This window comes from Lepidochelys kempii, chromosome 2, assembly GCF_965140265.1.
Source record: "Lepidochelys kempii isolate rLepKem1 chromosome 2, rLepKem1.hap2, whole genome shotgun sequence".
In the NCBI taxonomy this organism is placed as follows: domain Eukaryota; kingdom Metazoa; phylum Chordata; order Testudines; family Cheloniidae; genus Lepidochelys; species Lepidochelys kempii.
In genome coordinates, this window is record NC_133257.1 from 149,392,806 (window position 1) to 149,408,310 (window position 15,505).

A 15,505-nucleotide genomic window follows, 5' to 3' on the forward strand; every position below is an offset into this window, starting at 1 on the left:
TTGGGAGACAGGCCAGTCCTTGCCTACAGACAGCCCCCCAACCTGAAGCAAATACTCACCAACAACCACATACCACACAACAGAACCACTAACCCAGGAACTTATCCTTGCAACAAAGCCCGTTGCCAATTGTGCCCTCATATCTATTCAGGGGACACCATCACAGGGCCTAATAACATCAGCCACACTATCAGAGGCTCGTTCACCTGCACATCCACCAATGTGATATATGCCATCATGGGCCAGCAATGCCCCTCTGCCATGTACATTGGTCAAACTGGACAGTCTCTACGTAAAAGAATAAATGGACACAAATCAGATGTCAAGAATTATAACATTCATAAACCAGTCGTAGAACACTTCAATCTCTCTGGTCACGCAATCACAGACATGAAGGTCGCTATCTTAAAACAAAAAAACTTCAAATCCAGACTCCAGCGAGAAACTGCTGAATTGGAATTCATTTGCAAATTGGATACTATTAATTTAGGCTTAAATAGAGACTGGGAGTGGCTAAGTCATTATGCAAGGTAGCCTATTTCCCCTTGTTTTTTCCTCCCCCCCCTCCCCCGACGTTCTGGTTAAACTTGGATTTAAACTTGGAGAGTGGTCAGTTTGGATGAGCTATTGCCAGCAGGAGAGTGAGTTTGTGTGTGTATGGGGGTGGGGGGGAGGAATGTGAGAAAACCTGGATTTGTGCAGGAAATGGCCCAAGTTGATTATCATGCACATTGTGTAAAGAGTTGTCACTTTGGATGGGCTATCACCAGCAGGAGAGTGAATTTGTGTGGGGGGGTGGAGGGTGAGAAAACCTGGATTTATGCTGGAAATGGCCCAACCTGATGATCACTTTAGATAAGCTATTACCAGCAGGACAGTGGGGTGGGAGGAGGTATTGTTTCATATTCTCTGTGTATATATAAAGTCTGCTGCAGTTTCCACGGTATGCATCCGATGAAGTGAGCTGTAGCTCACGAAAGCTCGTGCTCAAATAAATTGGTTAGTCTCTAAGGTGCCACAAGTACTCCTTTTCTTTTTGCGAATACAGACTAACACGGCTGTTACTCTGAAACCTATGTATTTATACTCACTTTTTACAGTTGAGCTTACAATTGGGGTAAATTTGTAGGCCTAATTATCACAGCAGACAAGTTCTCTGTGCTGCAATGGCTATTTAATTATTTATAAATAAGGTGGAACAGCTGCAACAGGAATGATTGAGAAAGACCAATACCAAAATAACCCACAGCTTGAGGGGCTAGGGCACTCTTTTACAATATGAGTGACCCTAATTCAAATCCCTTCTGTGCATCAGGCAGAGAAAAAACTGAACTTGGGTTTCCCGCATACAGTGTGAGTGCCCTAAGTGCTAGGCTAAAGGTTATAAGGGAGGCCCCTACCCCACCCCATCATTTTGTGAATCTAGTCCTCCTTTGCTTTTGGCAAATGGCCCAAAATTGAAATGAAAAATGTTGAGGTTTCGATCAAAATGAAACGTTTAGTTTTGACACTACCAAAACATTTCAGTGTTTTGGGTTTGGTCAAAACTATTCAGTGTACTCAACACAAATTTGCAAATAGTTTTGGATTGACTGAAACTGCATTTTCCAGTGAATAAAAATTATGCCAAATGAGTAAACTATTCTCCAAAAACATTTCACCCAGCAATAATCCAGAAAAAACAGAGAATGGGGGCGGGGTTTGGGAAGCAGTTGGGAGATTTGGTGGAATTTATATCAGCGTCTCTGACTGCAGGAATGTGACTGCCATTTGTAATGCAGGTGTGAAATTTGGGTGTGTTGTTAGAGCCTAGGGTACTTCTGGATACACTGGTAGGAGCTTTAGTAAAGAGGGTTTTTTGATTTGTGCCTGGCAAGAAGAGTGTGACTTTTTCTCTCTGATAGCAGTCTTTGCCACAATTTTGTCACATTAAAATTAAATGATATAATTAGCTGTATATTGTATTGTCCCATGACATACCCTCAACGCACCAATGTCCTCTCCATAACTATTTCTATTGACCTTTCATTTATAGACCCAGGTTCAACTCTTTTGTTGTTATAGTTTTTCACATAAGCATGACAGGATTCCACCTTCCGGCTCTTAATCTGGATTATACACCAAAACATCATGCACTGGGTTCAAAAGAGAGTTGTGATACATTATCAGGTATTGCTTTGCTTGGAGTAGGATATGACTGTAGTTATTTGGTCTCTGATTTATGAGTTCCAATGACAGCATTCTCTTCCCTGACCTTTGCAGATATCATCATACCCCTATGGGACAATGACTTGGTCATTGATAAGGACACCGACATGCTCAGAACTTGAACTGGGATGGTATATGGCACCTCTTGCAAACCTTCTTGTTCTCCAGAATTTCAGCTTTCATTTAAAAACCACTAAAATCTCTAGCTGTTACAGTTGTGAAGTAAACCTTAAAACACAAACAAAAAGTCCATCCAGATGACAAGAAAAAGTACTTTTTGAAATTGAGGTAGCTAATGTAGTTTGAAATGCCCCTTAACAGCTAGTGTAGCCATAGTTTAATACTTTAAAGGAATCTGTATCAGTTGAGTAAATACTGGAGCTGGCTGCAGTAGAGGAAAGTCAGGTAGGGAAAAACAAAGAGGGCCCCTTGCGGCCAGGAAGGCTGAGGAGTACAAGGCACCTCAGTTGAGTGTATTGATGCTGACAGTCAGGGCTTGCCTTAGGGAAAATAATGCTCTGGGCGAACTTGTATTTTGGCACCCCGACCCCCACTGATTCCCTGGCTCCCCATCCACCCCCTCATCGCCCCAGCTGCCTACTTGGGCTCCCCATGACTGGTCAGCAGCCCAAGAGAAAGCACAGCAACAGCAGGGCACCAGAGTCGTGTGGTGGCAGGGGAGCATGGTGACCTGAGAGCCCAAGAAAAGGGAGAGGGAACCCAGAGGAGTACAGATAGAGTCTCACTTGTGTGTGGATGCGGGGCAGAGACTGGGGGCTCCAGAAGAGCAGATTTCTCCACACACCCAATATTCAAGTGCCCCTTCTCGGTTCCAGGGAAGGTAGGTTATTGTGGGGTGGGAGGAGGTTAAAATGAAAACACTCCAGTGTACTGGAGGTAGCTAGGGTGCGTGGTTATGGTGGAAGGTTCGCTCCTGAAATATCCCCGACCCACTGCACAGACACCTCCCTTTGGGATGAGCAAGAAAAAGCTGGGGAGCATAGGGAACTGAGGGGTCAGAGTGTGGTATGGGGGACCTCAAAGACCTGGGGGACATTCAGAACTGGGGAGGTTGGGAGCTGGGTGGGCATGGAGGGGGTGGGGACCTGGGAGTACAGGAAGGGGCCCATTGGGAGCTGGGGCAGGGGGTCAGGACCACCCCCAGACTTACTCATCTCTTTCCCCTTCAGTTTCAGCCCTCTTATCTCAACCTGGAAAAGGCTGGCAAATTCCAGCTCCCATTGGCCAGGCAAGATGCCATGCTCACCTTTTATTGGGAGAATAGCTAATGTGATGCCAATTAAAAAAAATAAAAAGAGAGATTCCAGAGATGACCCTGGCAATAACAGGTCAGTAAGCCTTCAATACCAGGCAAATTGGTTGAAACTATAGTAAAGAACAGAATTACAGTATCAGACACACAAATGAACATGAGTTGTTGCGGAAGAGTCAGCACAGCTTTTGTAAAGGGAAATCGTGGCTCAATCTGTTAGAATTCTTTGAGTGGGTCAACAAACACGTGGACAAGGGTGATTCAGCAGATATAGTGTACTTGGACATTCAGAAAGCCCCCCAACAAAGGCTCTGATGCAAAGGAAGAGTCCTCTCCCGGATCAGTAACTGGTTAGAAGATAGCAAACAAAGGGTAGGAATAAATGGCTAGTTTGCAGAATGGAGAAAAATAAATAGCGATGTCACCCAAGGATCTATATTGGGACCAGTGCTGTTCAACATAGCCCTGGTCTACACTAGGACTTTAGGTCAAATTTAGCAGCATTAAATCGATATAAACCTGCACCCGTCCACACGATGAAGCCCTTTATTTCGACTTAAAGGGCTCTTAAAATCGATTTCCTTACTCCACTCCTGACAAGTGGATTAGTGCTTAAATCGGCCTTGCCGGCTCGAATTTGGGGTACTGTGGACACAATTCGACGGTATTGGCCTCCGGGAGCTATCTCAGAGTGCTCCATTGTGACCGCTCTGAACAGCACTCTCAACTCAGATGCACTGGCCAGGTAGACAGGAAAAGAACCGCGAACTTTTGAATCTCATTTCCTGTTTGGCCAGCGTGGCAAGCTGCAGGTGACCATGCAGAGCTCATCAGCAGAGGTGACCATGATGGAGTCCCAGAATCGCAAAAGAGCTCCAGCATGGACCGATCGGGAGGTATGGGATCTGATCGCTGTATGGGGAGAGGAATCCGTGCTATCAGAACTCCCTTCCAGTTTTCGAAATGCCAAAACCTTTGTCAAAATCTCCCAGGGCATGAAGGACAGAGGCCATAACAGGGACCCAAAGCAGTGCCGCATGAAACTGAAGGAGCTGAGGCAAGCCTACCAGAAAACCAGAGAGGCGAACGGCCGCTCCGGGTCAGAGCCCCAAACATGCCGCTTCTATGATGAGCTGCATGCCATTTTAGGGGGTTCAGCCACCACTACCCCAGCCGTGTTGTTTGACTCCTTCAATGGAGATGGAGGCAATACAGAAGCAGGTTTTGGGATGAAGAAGAAGATGATGATGATGAGGTTGTAGATAGCTCACAGCAAGCAAGCGGAGAAACCGGTTTTCCCGACAGCCAGGAACTGTTTCTCACCCTAGACCTGGAGCCAGTACCCCCCGAACCCACCCAAGGCTGCCTCCTGGACCCAGCAGGCGGAGAAGGGACCTCCGGTGAGTGTACCTTTTAAAATACTATACATGGTTTAAAAGCAAGCATGTGAAAGGATTACTTTGCCCTGGCATTCGCGGCTCTCCTGGATGTACTCCCAAAGCCTTTGCAAAAGGTTTCTGGGGAGGGCAGCCTTATTGTGTCCTTCATGGTAGGACACTTTACCACTCCAGGCCAGTAACACGTACTCGGGAATCATTGTACAACAAAGCATTGCAGTGTATGTTTGCTGGCATTCAACCAAAATCCGTTCTTTATCTCTCTGTGTTATCCTCAGGAGAGTGAGATATAATTCATGGTCACCTGGTTGAAATAGAGTGCTTTTCTTCAGGGGACACTCAGAGGAGCCCATTCCTGCTGGGCTGTTTGCCTGTGGCTAAACAGAAATGTTCCCCGCTGTTAGCCACAGGGAGGGGGGAGGGTTGAGGGGGTAGCCACGTGGTGGGGGGAGGCAAAATGCGACCTTGTAACGAAAGCACATGTGCTATGTATGTAATGTTAACAGCAAAGTTTACCCTGAAAGAGTGTAGCCACTGTTTTATAAAATGTGTCTTTTTAAATACCGCTGTCCCTTTTTTTTTCTCCACCAGCTCTATGTGTTTCAATGATCACAGGATCTTCTCCTTCCCAGAGGCTAGTGAAGCTTAGAAAGAAAAAAAAACGCACTTGAGATGAAATGTTCTCCAAGCTCATGCTGTCCTCCCACACTGACAGAGCACAGACGAATGCGTGGAGGCAAATAATGTCAGAGTGCAGGAAAGCACAAAATGACCGGGAGGAGAGGCGGTGGGCTGAAGAGAGTAAGTGGCAGGCTGAAGAGAGTAAGTGGAGGGCTGAAGACAGGGCTGAAGCTCAAATGTGGCAGCAGCGTGATGAGAGGAGGCAGGATTCAATGCTGAGGCTGCTGGAGGACCAAACCAGTATGCTCCAGTGTATGGGTGAGCTGCAGCAAAGGCAGCTGGAGCACAGACTGCCACTACAGCCCCTGTGTAACCAACCGCCCTCCTCCCCAAGTTCCATAGCCTCCACACCCAGACGCCCAAGAACGTGGTGGTGGGGGGGGGGGCACCGGCCAACCAGCCACTCCGCCACAGAGGATTGCCCAAAAAAAAGAAGGCTGGCATTCACTAAATTTTAAAGTTGTAAACTTTTAAAGTGCTGTGTGGCATTTTCCTTCCCTCCTCCACCACCCCTCCTGGGCTACGTTGGTAGTCATCCCCCTATTTGTGTGATGAATGAATAAAGAATGCATAAGTGTGAAGCAACAATGACTTTATTGCCTCTGCAAGCGATGATCGAAAGGAGGAGGGGAGGGTGGTTAGCTTACAGGGAAGTAGAGTGAACCAAGGGGCGGGGGGTTTCATCAAGGAGAAACAAACAGAACTTTCACACCGTAGCCTGGCCAGTCATGAAACTGGTTTTCAAAGCTTCTCTGATGCGTACCGTGCACTCCTGTGCTCTTCTAACCGCCCTGGTGTCTGGCTGCGCGTAACCAGCAGCCAGGCAATTTGCCTCAACCTCCCACCCCGCCATAAACGTCTCCCCCTTACTCTCACAGATATTGTGGAGCACACAGCAAGCAGTAATAACAGTGGGAATATTGGTTTCGCTGAGGTCTAAGCGAGTCAGTAAACTGCGCCAGCGCGCCTTTAAACGTCCAAATGCACATTCTACCACCATTCTGCACTTGCTCAGACTGTAGTTGAACAGCTCCTGACTACTGTCCAGGCTGCCTGTGTACGGCTTCATGAGTCATGGCATTAACAGGTAGGCTGGGTCCCCAAGGATACATATAGGCATTTCAACATCCCCAACAGTTATTTTCTGGTCTGGGAATAAAGTCCCTTCCTGCTGCTTTTGAAACAGACCAGAGTTCCTGAAGATGCAAGTGTCATGTACCTTTCCCGGCCATCCCACATTGATGTTGGTGAAACGTCCCTTGTGATCCACCAGAGCTTGCAGCACTACTGAAAACTACCCCTTGCGGTTTATGTACTCGGCGGCTTGGTGCTCCGGTGCCAAGATAGGGATATGGGTTCCGTCTATGGCCCCCTTACAGTTAGGGAATCCCATTGCAGCAAAGCCATCCACTATGACCTGCACATTTCCCAGGGTCACTACCCTTGATATCAGCAGATCTTTGATTGCGTGGGCTACTTGCATCACAGCAGCCCCCACAGTAGATTTGCCCACTCCAAATTGATTCCCAACTGACCGGTAGCTGTCTGGCGTTGCAAGCTTCCACAGGGCTATCGCCACTCACTTCTCAACTGTGAGGGCTGCTCTCATCTTGGTATTCAAGCGCCTCAGGGCAGGGGAAAGCAAGTCACAAAGTTCCATGAAAGTGCCCTTATGCATGCGAAAGTTTCGCAGCCACTGGGAATCATCCCAGACTTGCAACACTATGCGGTCCCACCAGTCTGTGCTTGTTTCCCGAGCCCAGAATCGGCGTTCCACAGCATGAACCTGCCCCATTTGCACCATGATGCATGCACTGGCAGGGCCCAGGCTTTCAGAGAAATCTGTGTCCATGTCCTGATCACTCACGTGACTGCGCTGACATCGCCTCCTCGCCCGGTATTGCTTTGCCAGGTTCTGGTGCTGCATATACTGCTGGATAATGCGTGTGGTGTTTAATGTGCTCCTAATTGCCAAAGTGAGCTGAGCGGCCTCCATGCTTGCCTTGGTATGGCATCCGCACCGAAAAAAGGCGCGGAACGATTGTCTGCCGTTGCTCTGACGGAGGGAGGGGCGACTGACGACACGGCTTACAGGGTTGGCTTCAGGGAGCTAAAATCAACAAAGGCGGTGGCTTTACATCAAGGAGTATTTCAGGCAGGACTTCACAGAGGGTTCCATTAAGAAATAGTGCACCTAAGTTATTGTTCTTATTGGAACAAGGAGGTTAGCCTGGCCTCTGATTGATACATGGCTAGATTTACCTCGCTGCACCTTCTCTGTGAGTGACTGCAGTGTGACCTAGAGGAATGAGTCCCCTAGACGGGGGAGGAGGCAAATGAGTACAAAACAAATCTGGTCTATTTCTTGTTTTGATCCACTCCATCTATCTTTTACATCTTTGGCTGGCAGCAGACGGTGCAGAAGGACTGCATGCCATCCACATCTCATGGCTGCTCAGCAGAAGATGGTGCAGTAGGACTGCTAGCCATCCTCATCTCTTGCCTGCCCGGCAGAAGATGGTACAGTACGACTGCTAGCAATCCGTATCGCCTGCCTGCTCACCATAAGACGGTTCAATAGGACAGACTGCAGGACTAAAGAAAATGACCTGGTCAAGTCACTCCAAATTTAGTCCCTGCGCCCATGTCTGCCCAGGTGCTCCCAGCCGACGTGGCCAGGAGCACCTCGGACACGACGAGGACGGCTACCAGTCGTATTGCACCGTCTGCTGCCAGAAGGCAATGGGTTGCTGCTACTGTGTAGCAATGCCGTACCGCGTCTGCCAGCACCCAGGAGACATATGGTGACGGTTACCTGAGCGGGCTCCATGCTTGCCGTGGTATGGCGTCTGCACAGGTAACTCAGGAAAAAAGGCGCAAAACGATTGTCTGCCCTTGCTTTCACGGAGGGAAGGAGGGAGGGAAGGGGGGCCTGACGATATGTACCCAGAACCACCCGCGACAATGTTTTAGCCCCATCAGGCATTGGGATTTCAACCCAGAATTCCAATGGGCAGCGAAGACTGCGGGAACTGTGGGATAGCTATCCACAGTGCAACGCTCCGGAAGTCGACTCTAGCCTCGGTACTGTGGAAGCACTCCGCCGAGTTAATGCACTTAATGCACTTAGAGCATTTTCTGTGGGGACACACACACTCGAATATATAAAACCGATTTCTAAAAAAACGACTTCTATAAATTCGACCTTATTCCGTAGTGTAGACATACCCATAGAATCATAGAATATCAGGATTGGAAGGGACCGCAGGAGGTCATCTAGTTCAACCCCCTGTTTAAAGCAGGACCAATCCCCAACTAAATCATTGCAGCCAGGGCTTTGTCAAGCCTGAAGTTAAAAACCTCTAAGGAAGGAGATTCCACCACCTCCCTAGGTAACCCATTCCAGTGCTTCACCACCCTCCTAGTGAAAAAGTTTTTCCTAATATCCAACCTAAATCTCCCCCATTGCAACTTGAGACCATTACTTCTTGTTCTGTCATCTGCTACCACTGAGAACAGTCTAGATCCATCCTCTTTGGAACCCCCTTTCAAGTAGTCTTCTGCAGACTAAATAATCCCAGTTCCCTCAACCTCTCCTCATAAGTCATGTACGCCAGCCCCTAATGATTTTTGTTGCCTCCGCTGGACTCTCTCCAATTTGTCCACATCCTTTCTGTAACGGGGGGCCCAAAACTGGACACAGTACTCCAGATGAGACCTCAATGCTGAATAGAGGGAAATGATCACGTCCCTCGATCTGCTGGCAATGCTCCTACTTATACAGCCCAAAATGCCATTAGCCTTCTGGGCAACAAGGGCACACTGTTGACTCATATTCAGCTTCTCATTCACTGTAACCCCTAGGTCCTTTTCTGCAGAACTGCTGCCTAGCCACTTGGTTCCTAGTCTGTAGCAGTACATGGGATTACATATTCATAAATGATCTGGAGAAAGGGGTGAAGAATGAGGTGGCAAAGTTTGCAGATGATACAAAATTACTCAAGATAGGTCAGTCCAAAGCAGACTGTGAAGAGTTATGACAGGGGATGGATCACTTGATAATCGCCCTGTTCTGTTCAGTCCCTTTGAACCACCTGACATAGGCCAATGTCAGAAGACAGGGTAGTGGGCTAGATGAACCATTGATTGGAGTCAGTATGATTGTATTAGCACACTGAAGCACTCTTTTTCTGTCTTTCAAAGAGTGCAGATTTTATTTTTGAATTTTGTTTGAGGGTTTTTTTTTTAAACTTTTCTTATTTGTAAAACAAGTGCTTCAATTTCTAATTTTCTTTGCAATAGTGACAGAATCAAAGAAATTAGAGATGGAAAAATCCTTTAAAATCATCCAGTGTATCTGTCTGAAAATACAGGAATTACATATTTTATAATGCATATGTAATTCATATTAATGTTTATTTTCTCTGATGTCTATGCTTTCCCTTTTGACAATGTTAGTAATATGGTAAAACACTGGAAAAACAAGAACAAAGAAAGTTGTTATTTTAGCAACGCATGAGAAATTTACTCTGGCTAGGTCAGCATCTGAAACAGCCATCTGTTGTTTAGCTAACCTTAGTATATACCTCATTGATCCAGTCAGACATGGCTCCCCAACTAGTAAAGTTTATAAAGATTTTTCCCCTCAGCTGTCATTAAAGAACCATTGTCCTTATTTCAGCAACCAGTGCCATGACTCCTATACACTCTACCACAGTCTAAGCCGGACATTCATTAGTATACATGAGCTCCAAGATTCTCCCTCTAGTTGACCTAGTTACATATCCACCTGTTGTATATCAGAACCTTAAAAAAAAAGAATCTTCCTCTAAAATTGTAGTGTAAACATAAATAAATCTTCCTTCATTGATAAATGTAAATTATTTTCAGAACTTGACTGGTGATGAGAAAGTAAATAAGGAAGTGTTATTCCCTGCTTCTCATAACACAAGAATGAGTAAAAAGAAAAGGAGTACTTGTGGCACCTTAGAGACTAACCAATTTATTTGAGCATGAGCTTTCGTGAGCTACAGCTCACTTCATCGGATGCATACCGTGGAAACTGCAGCAGATATTATATACACACAGAGATCATGAAACAATACCTCCTCCCACTCCAGGTCTCTGTGTGTATATAATATCTGCTGCAGTTTCCACGGTATGCATCCGATGAAGTGAGCGTGTGGGAGGAGGTATTGTATTGCCTGATTGCTTTTTTTCAGTTTTTATTCTGGACAGTCTATTCCCTATGCTGACTGGACGTATGCTCCAGTTCTCTCCTGTAGTCTCTTCATTTCAGCCTCACTCCGTTTACCCTCCATGCTTTTTCCTTTCCCACTCTCTCAACCTATATCCCTTCCTTTGTGTCTTTTAGCTAATCTTCTACGAACAAAAGCCCACCTCCCGCCGCACCCCCCCAAAATGAGAAAAAAGCCCACCAACACAAAACCAACAAAAATCATGGAACTATGTTTACTGACCATCATTCTTTTCACTCAGCTTGTCTCCCTCTTCCCTGTTAGCACTTTGACTGAATTGTTTATTTAGACTGTCAGCTCTTTAGGGCTGGGACTGTCTTTTATTGTTTGTGCAGTGCCAAAGGCTGCAATCTCAGCTGAGTTGGTACTATCATGCAATGAATAATAATTAATAAGTGTTTTGATAATTTTCTTCAGTGATCTGTAATCCGCTCCTTTGAAATTTCACAAGAGTACAGAACAAAGTTTGCCACTGCCAACGCTAATCCTTTTAGTTTTTAACATTAGTCATTCGAAAATAAAATACTATTTCCATTGCAAGTGGAAGGTACCACTATGGACAAATACACACAGCCTGTGACCAAAAATTAAATAACTAAACATAAAAAAAAATATTGCTTAAAGGCAACAGTGAAAAGAAAGTAAGCACATGCAAGTTCTCAGTGGCTGTCACCATCCCTGAGTGGTACTGAAGTACTGTTATCCCCATTCTACAGATGGGGACCTGAGACACAGAGAGACTAAGGCCCTGAGATATTTAGGTTCCTAAATTCCATTGATTTACCTTTGAGGATCTGGGCCTAAGTGACTTGCCCAAGGTCTCACAATCTGTGGTAGAGCAGGGACTTGAATCCAAAGCTCCCAGGACCCAGGCTAGTACACTAATGACTACTCTATCTTTCCACCTCCCCATTTTAAGGATGAGAACTGAAGCATCGTGAGATTAAGGCCAATATATGCAACAGTCCCCACTAATTTTGGGCACCTTAATGATTGCACTAAAATGAGACACGGCTAGAGTCTGATTTCAGAGCACTTAGCTATTTATATTCAAACACTGTACAGAGGTGGATTATATCACCCCCCTGGGGATACCAGTATTAGTACCCCCATTTCACAGATGGAAAAATTGAGACAGAAAGACAAAGTGATTTTCAAGGTCACACAATGACAGAACTAGAATTAGAACCCAGAACCTCCTGTTTTCCAAGCCTATACTCAATCCTCCAGAATACATTATTTTACTACCAAAACAGTTGAGCATCCATAGCTATTTACTTCAATTATGTTTTTTAGAGTTCTGCACTTCAGGTCCTAATATCTCACATTGGTCACCCAGAAAATAAGGAATACACAAATAGTAGCCACCTACAAACATTTTATTTTATGTGAACTGCTCAGCATCACACAAGAAATTGTGGCAGAGACAGAGATAAAACTGAGTCCTCCTGGGTGGCATTCAACTGCTTTAATCACAAAGCAATTCTGTCATCCCCTCTCTCATTCTGTATACATATTCCAACTTTTACAGCAAATGAGACAGGGATCCTACAGACAACAGTTTAAGTCACTGTGCAACCTTAATCTACTTCCAGAGCACCACCCACTTTGCTCATTACATTCAGTGGCAGGAGTTCTGTGGAAAAAATAGTATGTGTTCACATAATTAAAAACTATCATGAAGCATATGCAGAAGTGGCAGAATTAAGGATGCAGGGGCAACATCAAAGCTGGCATTTCCTAACTTTTGCAACCCACATTTTCTTTTGTTTCTGTAATTTCCTAGCACTTCTTTTTAAAGGGAAAAAAAGACAAAAATGTTCTATGTACAATTGCAACAACCCCAATCACACAGCAGCAGCAAGGTTTAAATCTTTCACCTTCCGCACAGTAGATTTGTATCACTTAAGCTAAAGGATTGACTTTAGCAGCTGGAGGTGGTCATCCTCTGTGGACCAGCGCAGTGATGGTGGTGGGTTACAAACTCTGTCCCACACATCATACCTAATCCCAAGGTTCTGTTTCCCATCACAAGCTGGTCCAGTCCCACTGTCTGAACAGTACCCAGCCTGTTCTGAGGCAAGCCAACCACTGAATTCCATACGCTGTTAAGTCGTATGGGTCTGGGTAGCAATTGATCACTGTTCCTAGCTCTGGGACACAGGTGTATTCCACAGGTGCACACCCCATGCCTGGCACCCCTCTTGGCAGTGGGACCCCAAAGCCAGGCACCTAGAGCCCAAGACCAGTGCCTCAGCCATCCTGAACTCCCCAGTTGCTTCAACACATTTCTCCCAGAGGTCATCTGGCTGTGTGAGCTGTTTTTCCTGGTAATACCCTTCAGGGATCATATCATAGAACAGCTACAGGCTTAAAGGAATTTCTTAAACCCATCCTTTACTCTTAAAAAGCACGAGTTACAATTTGGTCCTGAAAGCAATCTCCCTCAGTCTGATCTCAGCCCTTTTTATGAGTCTCTGGTTTGGTCCAGCTTCTTCTGGATTGTCTGGTTCTGGCAATGAAAGTTTCATTGGCTTGGAGAAGCACACTTCTTAAACAGTCTCTTGTCCCTCTTTTTTCAGATGGAGAAAGCTCTTCCACCCAAGATTTCTGTGTAGGAATTCCAGGCCTTCCCTCCTACTCCCAAAAACAGACTGTTAGAGGTAAGCTATTCAAATGCAAAGACAATGCTGGAAGAAACCTCATTGTTCAAGCAGATCAGGATCATTTAATATGGTAGGCCCCTTGCTTGCTTGGTCACAACTTTTCTACATGTCAAGTTCCTGCTACAAAATGATCTAATTCACAATAAGTACAAGTAGTGTTCAGAAAACAAAATGAAATTCATAACTCAACAGAGATATTTCACAGTCACCCCACTCCATGTTGTGTGGCCCCCACATCCACTGCTGTTTCAATTTTATCGGTCCTGACTGAGGTTCAGCTCTCTGTGGAGCACTTATGAGGCAATGGAAAAAGTTGCATGCAAAAAAATCCTTTAAGAACTTCAGTTTTGGGCATGCAAAAAAAGTATGTTTTGTGAGACCAGTCAGGTAATAGCAATTTTCACCATATAACTGGGCTAAATTTGAATAGATTTACAGGCAACCAGCAAAATGCATACCCTGGGCTCCAAAGTTATCAATACTGCCAAATTTCAAAGGATTGCTGGACACACTGGTGTTCAGCTATTCAAAAAAACCAAACAAACAAAACAACAAAAACAGTCAATAACCTTTTATAATGGAGAGTGTTAAAAAAAGAGAAAAGAGAGCTCATAGCCACTTTCCCCATACACTATGTATAAGGGATCACATCATTATAGAAACACACTGAAAATAATGTGGATCCTAATATGAGCAGGTGACATGTGTGTGCATTTGGTACAAGGAGCTCCTGGCTCTCAGAGACTGTGTACAGGCTTTGGAGACCAGGGTGTCTGAACTGGAGGAGCTAAGGAAGAGAGAGGTGTACATAAATGAGACCTTCTGGGATACACTAGAACGGTCCAACCCCCGGTCTGACAGCCTCTCTGTTGTTGAGGAGAATGAAAGTCTCAGAGAAGGAGAACACGCAACTGGAGCTGAAGGAAATGATCCCCTAGTTTGGATTTTTCTTCCAGATGATGTTGTGGTATCCTCTTGCACTGAGGATACCTTTCTGGGGAAGGGAACTCCAGTTATTAGGAAGAGACAGGTAATAGTTATGGGGGTCCAATCATTAGAGACATATATAGCTAGCTTTACGATTATCGGAAGAACCATATGCTGACTTGCCTGCCTCGTGCAAAGGTTGCAGATCTCTTGAGATATCTAGATAAATGTATGTGTAAAACTGCCAGGAAGGATCCAATCGTTGTGGTATTTGTAGGTACTAATGACATAGGGAAAGATAGGAGAGACATCCTGGAGGCCAAATTTAGGCTGCCAGGTAAGAGACTGAAGTCCAGGAACTCCATAGTAGCATTCCTGAAATGCTTCAGTTCCACGCACATGGCCACTGAGACAAGCAGAAATGCAGGCTCTCAATGCGTGAGATGAGAGGATGATGTAGGGAGGAGGGAGTTTAGATTTATTAGGAACTGGGGAAACTTTTGGGAAAGGGAGAACCTATACAGGGAGGATGGGCTCCACCTAAACCAAAATGGAACCAAATTGCTGGCACTTAAAATTAAAAAGGTCGTACAGTAGTTTTTAAACTAAGGGCTGGGTGGAAGCCAACGAGTGCAGAGGAGCATGTGGTTCAGACAGAGACATCCCTGAGGGGTAAGTGCTCTCTAAGCTGTGTGGCAGGCTATCAAGGGCTGTGCAGGTGGGGAAAGGTGCCTCTCTCCGGCCCCAGCGCTGACGTAGGAAGAGGGTTGAGGGGAGTCCTCTTTGCAGCCCCCAACCCTCTCATTCCCACCCCACCCCAGAGCCCGCATCCCCAACCCTCTCCCCCAGCCCTGAGCCCCCTCCCACACTCCAATCCCCTCGGCCCTATCCCCGTCCCACATCAGCTCCATAGTGGTGCATGTAAAATTCTCCGTACATGGATGAAAAAGAGGGAACATTGTTTTTATGCGAGGATCTATTAATGGAGATTCTCTATGTCCTAGTAAGGAGGAGAGGATGGAAGATGATAAAATACGGGTAGGATCTGATGAGAAACAGTCAAACAAAAAGAGAGTCCCATTCAATTACATCATG